The following is an 11,278-nucleotide window of genomic DNA, read 5'->3' as shown; positions in this document are numbered from 1 at the left end:
TCATGTGTTACAAATCTAAACAATTAGAAGAACATGTTCAAATTCTTGTAGAGATGGGTCGTGAAGGTAATAGGCCATTAGTAGCTGGGGGTTTTCAGAACAAGTTTCATGAACATCTATGCATTTCCTAAGTGTGTTTGGTTGTCACAAGTATTCCAATTCACCTGCTCAACATGACAACTCAGAGATGGCTGTTGCAATAGAGAAATGAAGGTTGCAGGACGCAGAATTCTTCTGCTGAGGAGGGAGTGGGGGAGGAAGTTGGACACATAGCATTGCTGGTATAAAAACACACCCACCCACAAAATATTGAGAGGAATGAACTCTATGGCAAGCCACCCCCACCTATTGTCTACCTTGGTATGGCATCCTTATAGCCCAACCCTAGACTTTGTTTGTTGATTCTACTTTGGCAGCCAACATCACTTTCTACCGCCAGACCATCAGTTTTATCATTTGTTTCCCAAGTACTGGCTGTGATTTTAATTTGGGATGCTACTAGACTCTAGCTGAGATGGAATTTTTTTTTTTTTTTGCCCAAAACTTTTCCTGCTTCCCTAAAGCAAAAAATTTTCACCCATCACTGTCCAGCCTCAGCCTCTGATGGGTCTTATACAAGGCAAAATTGAGCTCACCAATCTTTCACTTTCTACTACTAGTGTTTCCCTTGTGCATTGGCCTTTCCTATCTCTTACCCTTCCAATCATTTCTGTTGACTTGGTTAGGATGATTTTATTTCAGTTATTGGGGAAAAGAAGTCACAAAATGGCATCCTGAGGGATAAGTCTGGATGTTGAGGGGGTAGGTAAAGGCATTCTTATCCATTTCACCTTGATAATAGAAGAAGGTTTATTGATTGATTGTATATGTAGAGAATTTAGAATTGGTTGGAGAATTGCATTTCTTCCCAACCAACTGGTGACATCCCTGTTCCCTCAGAAATAAAAATTCTTGAAATTATCAATCCATTTGCTCCTTCCCCGGTGTAACTTTATTTAACATCATAATAGGATAAAGCTATTTATTTGAAGATATTCAACTTTATTTTCTTAAAATTTATTTTTTACCAATTACATGTAATAAATTTCCACATAAATTTTCTGAAGTTATATGATCCAAATTGTCTCCATTCCTTCTTCCCTCCCCACTCCTGGAGCTGGTAAGCAATTCAATCTGGGTTATACATATATTAGCATGCAAAAAATATTTCCATAGTGTTTATTTTTGTAAGTGAATAATCTTACAAAATCAAAACCCCAAAACATATACCCAAAAGAACAAATGGATAATCTTATGCTTTCATCTGCATTCCTACTCCAACAGTTCTTTCTCTGGAGGCATTCTCTGTCATAACCCCATCAGAACTGTCCTGAGTAATAGCTAAGTCTATCACATATGATTATTCCACAATATTGATGTTACTGTATGTAACATTTTCTTGGTTCTACTTATTTCACTCTGCATCAGTTCACATAGGTCTCTCCAGCTATTTCTGATATCATCTTGTTCATTATTCCTTATAGCACAGTAGTATTCCATCACCAACATAAATCATACTTCATTCAGCCTTTCCCCAATAGAGGGACCTTCTTTCAATTTCCAATTGTTTGCCACCACAAAAAGAGAAGCTATAAATATTTTTGTGCAAGTAGGTCCTTACCCATTTTTTTTTTAATCTCGTTGGTATTGTCGACATGGAATCTAGAAACCCCAAACTTGTAGCCTAGAAAGATCTGATGAAGCCAAGCTTTGAGGTCTCCAACTTACAAGCTATTCCTAAAACTTGGGGTTCATCAGATCTTACTAGGCTACAAGTTTGGGGTTTCTAGATTCCATGTCGACAGTATACAGACCCACTCAGTAGTGGTGTAGCTGCATCAAAGTTTTATAGCCCTTTGGGCATAATTCCAAATTGTTCTCCAAAATGTTTGGATCAGTTTACAACTCCACCAGCAATGTCTTAGTGGTCTAATTCCCTGGCATAACTTTAACTAGAACCCCACATCAGGTGAGGAGGCATTCATTAAATAAACACATAATTAGATGTCAGAACATAAATCTCCACAAAAAATAGAATGAATGAATTTGCTAATTGTTCTTGGCTGTCTAGCTTACTTTAGCACTCACACACTTCTGTAATTTTTAGATATTAGAGGCAAACAGAAATGGAAGAATTCAGGCTCTGGAGGTCAGTGACACAGGCCTCAGTTTTCACAGCTAGTCTTGAAGAAGCACTTTTTTCTAGCTTAGTTTCTCGAACTGCTTGAACAATGGAGATAATATCACCTCCAGCCTGGAGGAGTGGGGAAGACAGGCTGGGAGGGGCAGTGATTGGGAGGATTAGTAAAATAATGGGTGCAACCGACTTTGAAGCTGGCGATATTATCCTCTATAAATATCATTACCCTAGAAAATGAAATGTCCCCTTGCAAACTAACCTGTTTCCTTTTGCTGCCTGTAGCCCCTAGTCACTAATGAGCGGAAGGCTGGCTGCAGAGCCCTGAGCCACAGGTATCCATTTGCTATAACCACTTAGGAAACAGGAGGGCTGCAGGAGTATTATTAAAAGCAAACAAACCTATTATTAAAAATAAACAAACAAGTAAGAGCTGCCAGGAAACAAATTTCTCAAAGGCTTCCTGACTCAGTGGTCCAAGTTGGTGGATCGTTACCCATTGATACAGCATCCCTGATGGCCTACAAACCTAATGTGGAGACCCCAAACATGAGCAAAATGAAAATTTATTGCTGATTTATAAGAATAGCTCAGGGGCCCAGGAGACTCTAAGACTGTAAGTTTTGAATCTGCATTTCCACATGTGGGATGTCTCTTCTCTAAAGGAGTCTTAGATGTGGACCAAAATGAGAATAGCTCTCATTTATATAGCACATCTCAGTTTGCAATGCCCTTCTTTCAGAGCAATTCTCTGGGGCAAGGAGGGGAAGGATTAAAATCTGGATATGGAGATAAAAGAACTAGGTTTAAATCCTTATTTTGCCTTTTTTGATCAATATGACTTTGAGAAAGCCCCTTTTCACCTCCTGGGGTCAGCTTCCTCATCTGTAAAATGAGTGGACTGGTTTGATGACCTCTAAGATCCCTCCTTGCTCTTAAACGATGTTCCTAGGATTTCCATTTTACAAATGATGAAATTGAGGTCCGTAGAGTTTAAGCAACCTGTATGAGTTCATCATGTCATTTGTCCTTTGTTTTTGAAGAGGACCAGTGACATCACAAGGTGATGTCTTGTCTTGGATTGAAGTGAGACAGAATTGCACAAAATCATCAGCCTCACACTCTCTTCCAGAGCCTTTAAAGTCCAGTGACAGGACAAAAGGTGGGATGACTGGCCATAGCCTGGGATGCAGTGGAAAGACCTTGGCATCTTCCATATCTGATGAATCTCTAAGCACTCCACAGCACTTGCTTCAGCGGTCTTTGAGATTTTTGGAACAAATGGTTCTCATCTGCCCATTCCAGAAGAGATATCTTAGGTTATGAGCAATAATACAAGTATCAACCAGTAGAATTACTTGTTAGAACACAAATGATGTAACCATGGAAAAATATTCTAAATCAATAAATAAAGACATTTTTTAAAAAACCAGAGGGGATGTCTTCACACGCTTGGGGTAGACATCCCCCTAATTCACTGACAGGTTCCTGGTCTATTGGTAACCCTCAACCTGGGTTAACCCAGTTGTCCAGATGGTTTTACAAGGATGTGGCCACTGTGCATGCTACAGTTCTTTGGAGCCATGGGCGAGAGGGGAGTGCCAGGTAGACAGACATCAAAGGAAGATCAGAAGCTCTGAAAAAGAGCCAGCAAGCCCTCCCACCAAGGGCGCTCATCTGCCCTGGTCACCCCATACAACCCCATACATCCATATGAGACCATATAGCTAGTAAATGGGACAAGAAGGGCATGAATCCAAGCCTGGTTCAGAGCGCAGCACACTTATCTCCTACACTGGGGGTTCTTAAACATTTGGGTCTCGGGACCCCTTCATACTCTTGAAAATTACTGAAGATCCCCCCAAAGAGCTTTTGTTTGCAAGGGTCATAACTACTGGTAGTTACCATATGTTAGAAATTAAAATGTCTCATTATGAAAATAGTTTTGATCTCATGGACCCCTGAAAAGGTTCAGGCTTCCTAGGGGTTCTCAAACCATCCTTGGACAACTGCTGCTTCCCACCATTCTTCCATGCTCTTGTCAAAAGATTAGTTCTTCATTCCTTTATTCTCAGAACACCAAAAGGGCAGCAAGGTCCAAGACTCACCACAGGCTACTGGGTCCTATCTCGCCTGGTTCTGTCCTAGACAAGCACTATGAAGTCTGGATAAGTCAGTAGCTACTTGTGGATTTGGTTGGAGGGCCTCTGAGAGGCAGTTACAAGCCAGTGACTTATCAGATTCTGACATCTTGATGTCCTGACAGATAAAGAGGCAAACCCAGGACACATCTGGTGAAAGCCCCAGGGGCTTTGTGCTCCCTCTCATCAGCAGAGAGTCAGACAGGACTGCTGAGGTCATCTGGCTCAGTGTCTGTCTGACCTGAAGCCAATCCTAAAAGTCATCTTCTTCCTTCCCAAATTTTCCTAGAGCACTTTGTCTCTCCTTTAATGCTATCAATCAATCACTATGCATTTATTAGACTCCTATGGTGTGCCTGGCACATGCAAGATGCTAATGAAGCAGTCCCTACCCTCAAGGAGCTTCCATTCTATCTGGGGGTGCTGGGAGAGAAGGAGCATTTATTAAGCACCTACTTTGTGCCAGGCACCATGTTAATTGCTTTATAAATATTGAACCACACTTGGACAACTGTTGCCTCGCACCATTCTTCCTTGTTCTTGTGGAAGGAAACCTCACAATGGCCCTGGGAGATAAGTGCTGTTATTATTTTCTTCATTTTAGAATTGAGGAACCTGAGGCAGATGTTAGATAATTTGTCCAGGGCCAGTCAGTGAGTAAGTATCTGAGGTCAGAATTGATGATCTTATCAACTCTAGACCCTGGACTCTTTTTTACTGCTCCAGTTATATATCTGCCTCCAGGGAGAGAGCACATATGTGTATAAATATATATACATATATAAGTATAAGAGACAGCCAGGTGGTTCAGTGGATAGAGTACCAGGCTTGGAGTCAGGAAGGCTTGAGTTCAAATCCACCCTCAGACACTTACTAACTGTGTGACCCTAGGCAAGTCATTTAACTCTGTTTGCCTCAGTTTCCTCAATTTTTTTTTAGGTAATTGGGGTTAAGTGACTTGCCCAGGATCACACAGCTAGGAAACGTCTGAGGTCAGAACCTAGGACCTCCCATCTCTAGGCCTGGCTCTCAATCCACTGAGCTACCCAGCTGCCCCCAGTTTCTTCATTTGTAAAATCATCCGAAGAAGGAAATGGTCAACCACTCCAATATCTTGGCCAAGAAAACTCCAAACGGGGCCACAAAGAGTGGGGCAGGTCTAAAAAAACTACTGAACAACAAAAACAACAACAATATAAATATAAACTAATTTGGGGGTGTGGAAAGAAGGTATCAGCAGTTGGGGGGCCAGGCTTCATGTATAAGGTGCCCCTTGAGTCAAGCTATGAATAACATGTTGTATCTGTTTATTTGGGAATATGTTTCTTTTCCTTTTCCCTATCCCTATCCACAAGGACAATGTAAGCTACTTGAGGGAAGGGATGGTGCCATCTCTTTATTTCTAATATTTAATACAGTGACGTGTCAAGCTCCTACTGTGTGCCTGGCACTGTGCTAGTTTGTCCAATGGAATCCCAAACAACCTTCATTTTCAGAAAAGTATGTACTTCCTGAGGCAGTTTGTTACATTTTTGGATACCTATTATTTCTTAGGAAGTCCTTGTTAACATTTACTATATATATATATATATATATTCACACACATCTCTTAAATGTTGGCAAAGAATTTTATGTATTATCTCATTTAAGTAACCTCATAACAGCCCTGTGATGTAGGTGTCATTATTTCCCCAATTTTACAGATGGAATAAGGATGGGAAAGGGAACAAACTCTTTCTTCCTCAGGAATCCTTGGAAGTTTAGTTTGTGATTGGTCTAGAGATGGATGACCAATGGGAAGTCAGAGAAGCTTGGATGAAAATAAAACAAATTCATTCCAGAATTGGGAAGGTCTAGTACCAGAGTACCAGCAATAAAAGTGCCGGGTACTGATGTAATCCCTGGAAAGGGTAAGATAATTGATTATAACTAGACCTTTGGGGTACAGGGGTCATATGCTACAGCCCCCCACCACCACTACTCTTGATCTTCTGCAGTGAAGTAAAGGAATGGGGGAATTAATAGAATAGTGACTTTGAATTTGCAGAAGTCCATCAAGGCTGAAAGTACTATAAACCTGGTCATGATGGGGTTGGCCTGGATCACCTCTAAAGTTCCTTTTAATGTAAAGTATGCAATCTATGCTATAAGAACAAAGACAAAAACTCTGGTGCTCAGCTCTGCTGGGTGTTCTTTTTGGATAGGTCAAATTATTTAGGGTTCTGGCATAAAAGGATGTTAGCCATATTAGTTGAGGGGCAACTTTAATACTTGAAGATTTTATATATATATATACATATATATGTATATATATATATATATAATTTTTTTTAAACCCTTACCTTCTGTCTTGGAGTCAATACTGTGTATTGGCTCCAAGGCAGAAGAGTGGTAAGGGTGGGCAATGGGAGTCAAGTGACTTGTCCAGGGTCACACAGCTGGGAAGTGTCTAAGGCCAGATTTGAACCTAGGACCTCCCATCTCTAGACCTGGCTCTCAATCTACTGAGCTACCCAGCTGCCCCCTAATACTTGAAGATTTTTGAGGGTCTCTAAATTTATGATTTCACGAAATTGGAGAGTTCCTGTCATGGCCATACCCTCTACAACAATTCTTATATTAATCAGAGAGTCTTAAAAGAATTGCCTGGGAGAAATGACAAACCACTCAAATTTCTTTGCTAAGAAAACCTAAAATGGGATTACCAAGAGTGGGACACAATTTAACTGAATGAGTTATGACTTGCTCACATTACCAAGCTATTAAGTATCAGAGATAGGATTTGAACTGTCTTCCTGATTCCAAGACTGACCATTCTTTCTCCTATTCCTTACCATTTCTTTCCTAGCACATTGTAGGGACTTAAGTATTTGTTGAATTGAATTATATGAACCCTTGGTTTGCTGGACATGGATGAGTCAAGAGAGGGCATAGCAGACCATCCTATGACCCAAGCAGTAAGACAGTAAAAAGTAGGGACAGGAAAGACTATTAACCACTAGAAAATGACTGCTTTAGGGAAAAAGGTGGAGCCAGCCAATAGGTCAACTTGCTGACATTCCTTGTGTCTTTTTCCTGTTGTGGTACTGACCTCTTGGCCTAAACCTCTATACTTAGAACAGGCTTTCTTGTTTGTCCAAGGACCTTGGCTAGCGGCACCTGGTTTACACTTATTCACAGCTGGATTTAGACCCTGAATATAGTTAACATTTATATAACACTTACTACATGCAGGCACTGTGCCAAGCACTTTACAATTATTATCTCATTTGATCCTCACAACAATCCTATAAGGAAGGTGCTATTATTATCTCCATTTTACAGAAGAGGAAATTGAGGCAAACAGAGGTGAATTGACTTGCCCAAGTTTACACAGTTAGGAAATGTCTGAAGCTGGATTTGAACTCCATGCTCAGTACTTTATTCTTAGCACCATCTAGCTGTTCTTCCTTCCCAACAGTGTCTACTTAGTAGGCCAAGCCTCAACTTCTTAAACTTTTTTCAATGTCAAATCAGTTCACTTCAATTCAGTGAATATTTCTCAAACTCCTTCTGTGGATAAAGTACTGTTAGGTACTGGATAAGATCTAATTAACTCATCTAATATTTTCCCCATCTTTCCTAGACTCGGATTATTCACAAATTTAATAATGATTATAATAATTAAATATTACAATATATTCTACATTATAATATTGGTTTATATATTATTTATATATTTATAATTTATATGATATATATGTTCTAGATTATAATAATATAAAATAAATTATAACATATATAACATATTATATGTAGTGTATTTTAATATATTGTTATATATTGTTGAAACTTTGATATTTTATGTTTCATCCAGAAGTTACTTTTTCTCTTTTATTAGATTTTTTATATTTTTTATTTTTCTTTTGATAATTGATACATATACCTCATAACTCAAGCCATATATCCTGAGATGACTCATGTGTTGGTCAATAACCTCCTCAGGAGAGATTGTATTATTGTCATAAAATTCTAAATTTATAAAAATTTTTCTTGTTTGAGAGTAATTTTAGGATAAGAAACTTGCCACCTCTCTGAATCAAGAAAGTGAACTGTTTGGAGAAGGAAACCAGAAACCACACACTGCACCAAAAGATCCAGAATGAACTTTGGGATGTAGTAGATTGAACTGTGGGGAGCTGAATGCATTTATTTTGAATGTACACTCATACCAAAGGGGATTGTTCCCTAATTGGCTTTTTTGTCAATGCACCTAGCAATCAATGGTTTTGTTCTTTTTCTCTTTTACTTCCCTCTTATCCCCAAATTATTGTAATTTCCCCTTAGAAAGTGCAATATTATATGTACCTCTAGTTAAAGATCTTTAGAGATATAAGTTGGTTATGTGTATTGATTCATTGGGGAAACTAGACATGTAAATCTGGGAAATTTCTACATGCTCATTTTCCAATGGAATCACAGGGGAGATTGTATAATTAGATTTTTCTCCCCAGGACTCTAAATCCCAGCTTCCCATGTTTCTTCTTACATTACATGCTAATGTAGGGAGGATATAAGTTTTGTGTAGCTCCGCCCTATGGCTTTTTTCCCCTTATCACAGCTGGGAAAGTGGGCTTTATGCCAGGCAGGAGAATCTATACACATGGGTTTACTTTTTGTTAGATAACTATTTTTATACTTCCATTTCCTTTTTATTCCTTTCTACTTCGTGATTATTAACAAACTTTATAAAATACAATTCTTGGAGTTATTGGATATTGATTTAAATCTTACATTGTAATAATATAAAACATTTTATAATTTATTTCATATAATATATTATTATATAATATTGCATATTATAAATTATAAATTATAATAATATAAAATAATAAAAACAAATAATAATGATGGGTCTGGTGGTTCTTCCTGCTGGAAATCCACTGACCAGTCCACATCTCCATTCTGTCTCTAGATATCCTAGAAGTCTTTGTCATGTGAAATTTAGAAGGACTTGGTAGACAGATTCCCTCAATATAACTGTCTAGGAGCTCTTTTGGAAAAGGAAATGAGGGAAACCTAGTTCTTCTTGCCTACGCCTCCCAGAGTATTTGCCAAGACCCAACTGCCATCGGAGGGCAGGCCATTTCTGGCTGCTCTATTGTCTGTATTCATGGGAAAGACAACATCAAGTCCCCACACCAGCTGGGAAATAACATCCCCATGATGGATTAGGCCACCTAGGGCAAGGGGGAGGATGACCTTTGGCAAACACATTCTGAAGTCCAGAGTGTTGATGTTTCTTACACTTTTGCTGGTGCTTGGCTGGCAAATAAGGGTCCCCTGCCTCAATCAACAGGAAGACTAATTATTCCATCTAGATGACCTATGAGTACCAAAGGCACTGAAAAAAGCACACCTGTCTAGGGCTTGAACCAAGAGCTCTGAGCTAGTCTCTCCCCTTCCCACATTTATTTGTTGAACCAGTGAAGGATGAACATGTCCCTTCCCCTCATTCTGCTTCCAAAGGATGAGACCAGCATAGCACAGTGTAGACATTAATAATAAAATTTAAATATGTATCAGGCACTGGACTAAGAGCTTAAAAAGATTAAATAATTTGGGATAAGAGATCTATTGCTAGTAGGAAATTTTGAGGTCATAGAGTCCAAAGAACTCATCCTACAAATAAGGAAACTGAGGCTGAGAGATTGAGTGACTTTCTCAAAGTCTCACAGGTAGTAAGATTCCCAGACCAGAGATTCCCAGTCCAGTTCAGGGATGCCAAGTTCAGATCTCTTCCCATGATGCCATGGATTTGTCCATAACATAGCAGAGCTGGTCTTGGAACAGAGGACCTCTGACATTGAAGCTGGGTTTTCTGACACTAGATATAATACTCGTTTCTGATGGGAGAGATAGGCAGAAAAGGACCATCAGTGGTTAAAATGTTCAGTTAGATAAAGGCAGCATTTTGGCCTGTGGGGCTCTCGGTGCTAGACTTTTTACTATCAGAAAATGAATCTAAGTGCAGTGTTTAGGTTTTCCTAGGCTCATGTGTCTTTGGGTCCCCCCCAGGCCTGGTATTTAATGCCAACAAAAAGTTTCCTCCCTTTGTTCTCTCCCATGCTTAAATGACCATGGATAGAGGATTGGAAAATGGCCCAATGGCAATCCAGAGAGAGAGGGAGAGCTCTCATTTTTAAGCCTTTTAAAAGTTATCCATTTCAATCTGATTTGAATGAAAATATTCATTTGTGGTTGAGAGGTGGGACCAGAAATACTTATTTCACTTTATAATTGAAGCAAGACTTATAATTATAGAACAGTGGGAAAATGCTCTTATGGGATTAAAGACTTTTTCCCCCCAATTCCTTGATTATGGACTGAGGAAGCAAACCCCACTATTATTATCTGGGCAAGGTGGCAGAGATGGCACAGAGCGTTGAAGGCAGGTGTGGAGAGGGTAAGAGGCCTGAGCAGTGAGAGTGAATGCTTTTTACTAATACCAATCATGTGTGGGGAAAATCTTCAACATCACCGTGTCTGTGATCACACTTGTAGTAACTGAAGAGATTAAAGTAGAATTCAGTAAATATTTTGGTGCAGCTGCTGATAAACAAAACAAAAACAGATCCTAGAAAATTAATTTCTGAACACTGAATTAAATAGAAGCTTTAATACTTAGAGGGTTCCTGATTTGGGGGGTGATAGTCTCCCCACTAAAGCAGGTTGCAATCCCCCTGTGCATTAGATGGTATTTGTGAATTGAGGTGGCCAAAACCTTTGAGATTGGTTAAACAGGACCTGTGATAACAATCTGTTGCTAGGATCTTTTTTTTTTTTTGTGGATTTGGAATTCTCTGAAAAATGAGGAATTTAGCTTTGAAAGTCTTTGAGATCCCTTCTAGCTCTCAGTCACTGCTCTTGTGACTATAGTGGAAGGGAAGCAAGAATATGGGATATCAACCATGAAAACCAC

Source organism: Gracilinanus agilis, chromosome 1 (genome assembly GCF_016433145.1).
Source record: "Gracilinanus agilis isolate LMUSP501 chromosome 1, AgileGrace, whole genome shotgun sequence".
Taxonomy (NCBI): domain Eukaryota; kingdom Metazoa; phylum Chordata; class Mammalia; order Didelphimorphia; family Didelphidae; genus Gracilinanus; species Gracilinanus agilis.
Note: the sequence above shows the minus strand (reverse complement) of the source record.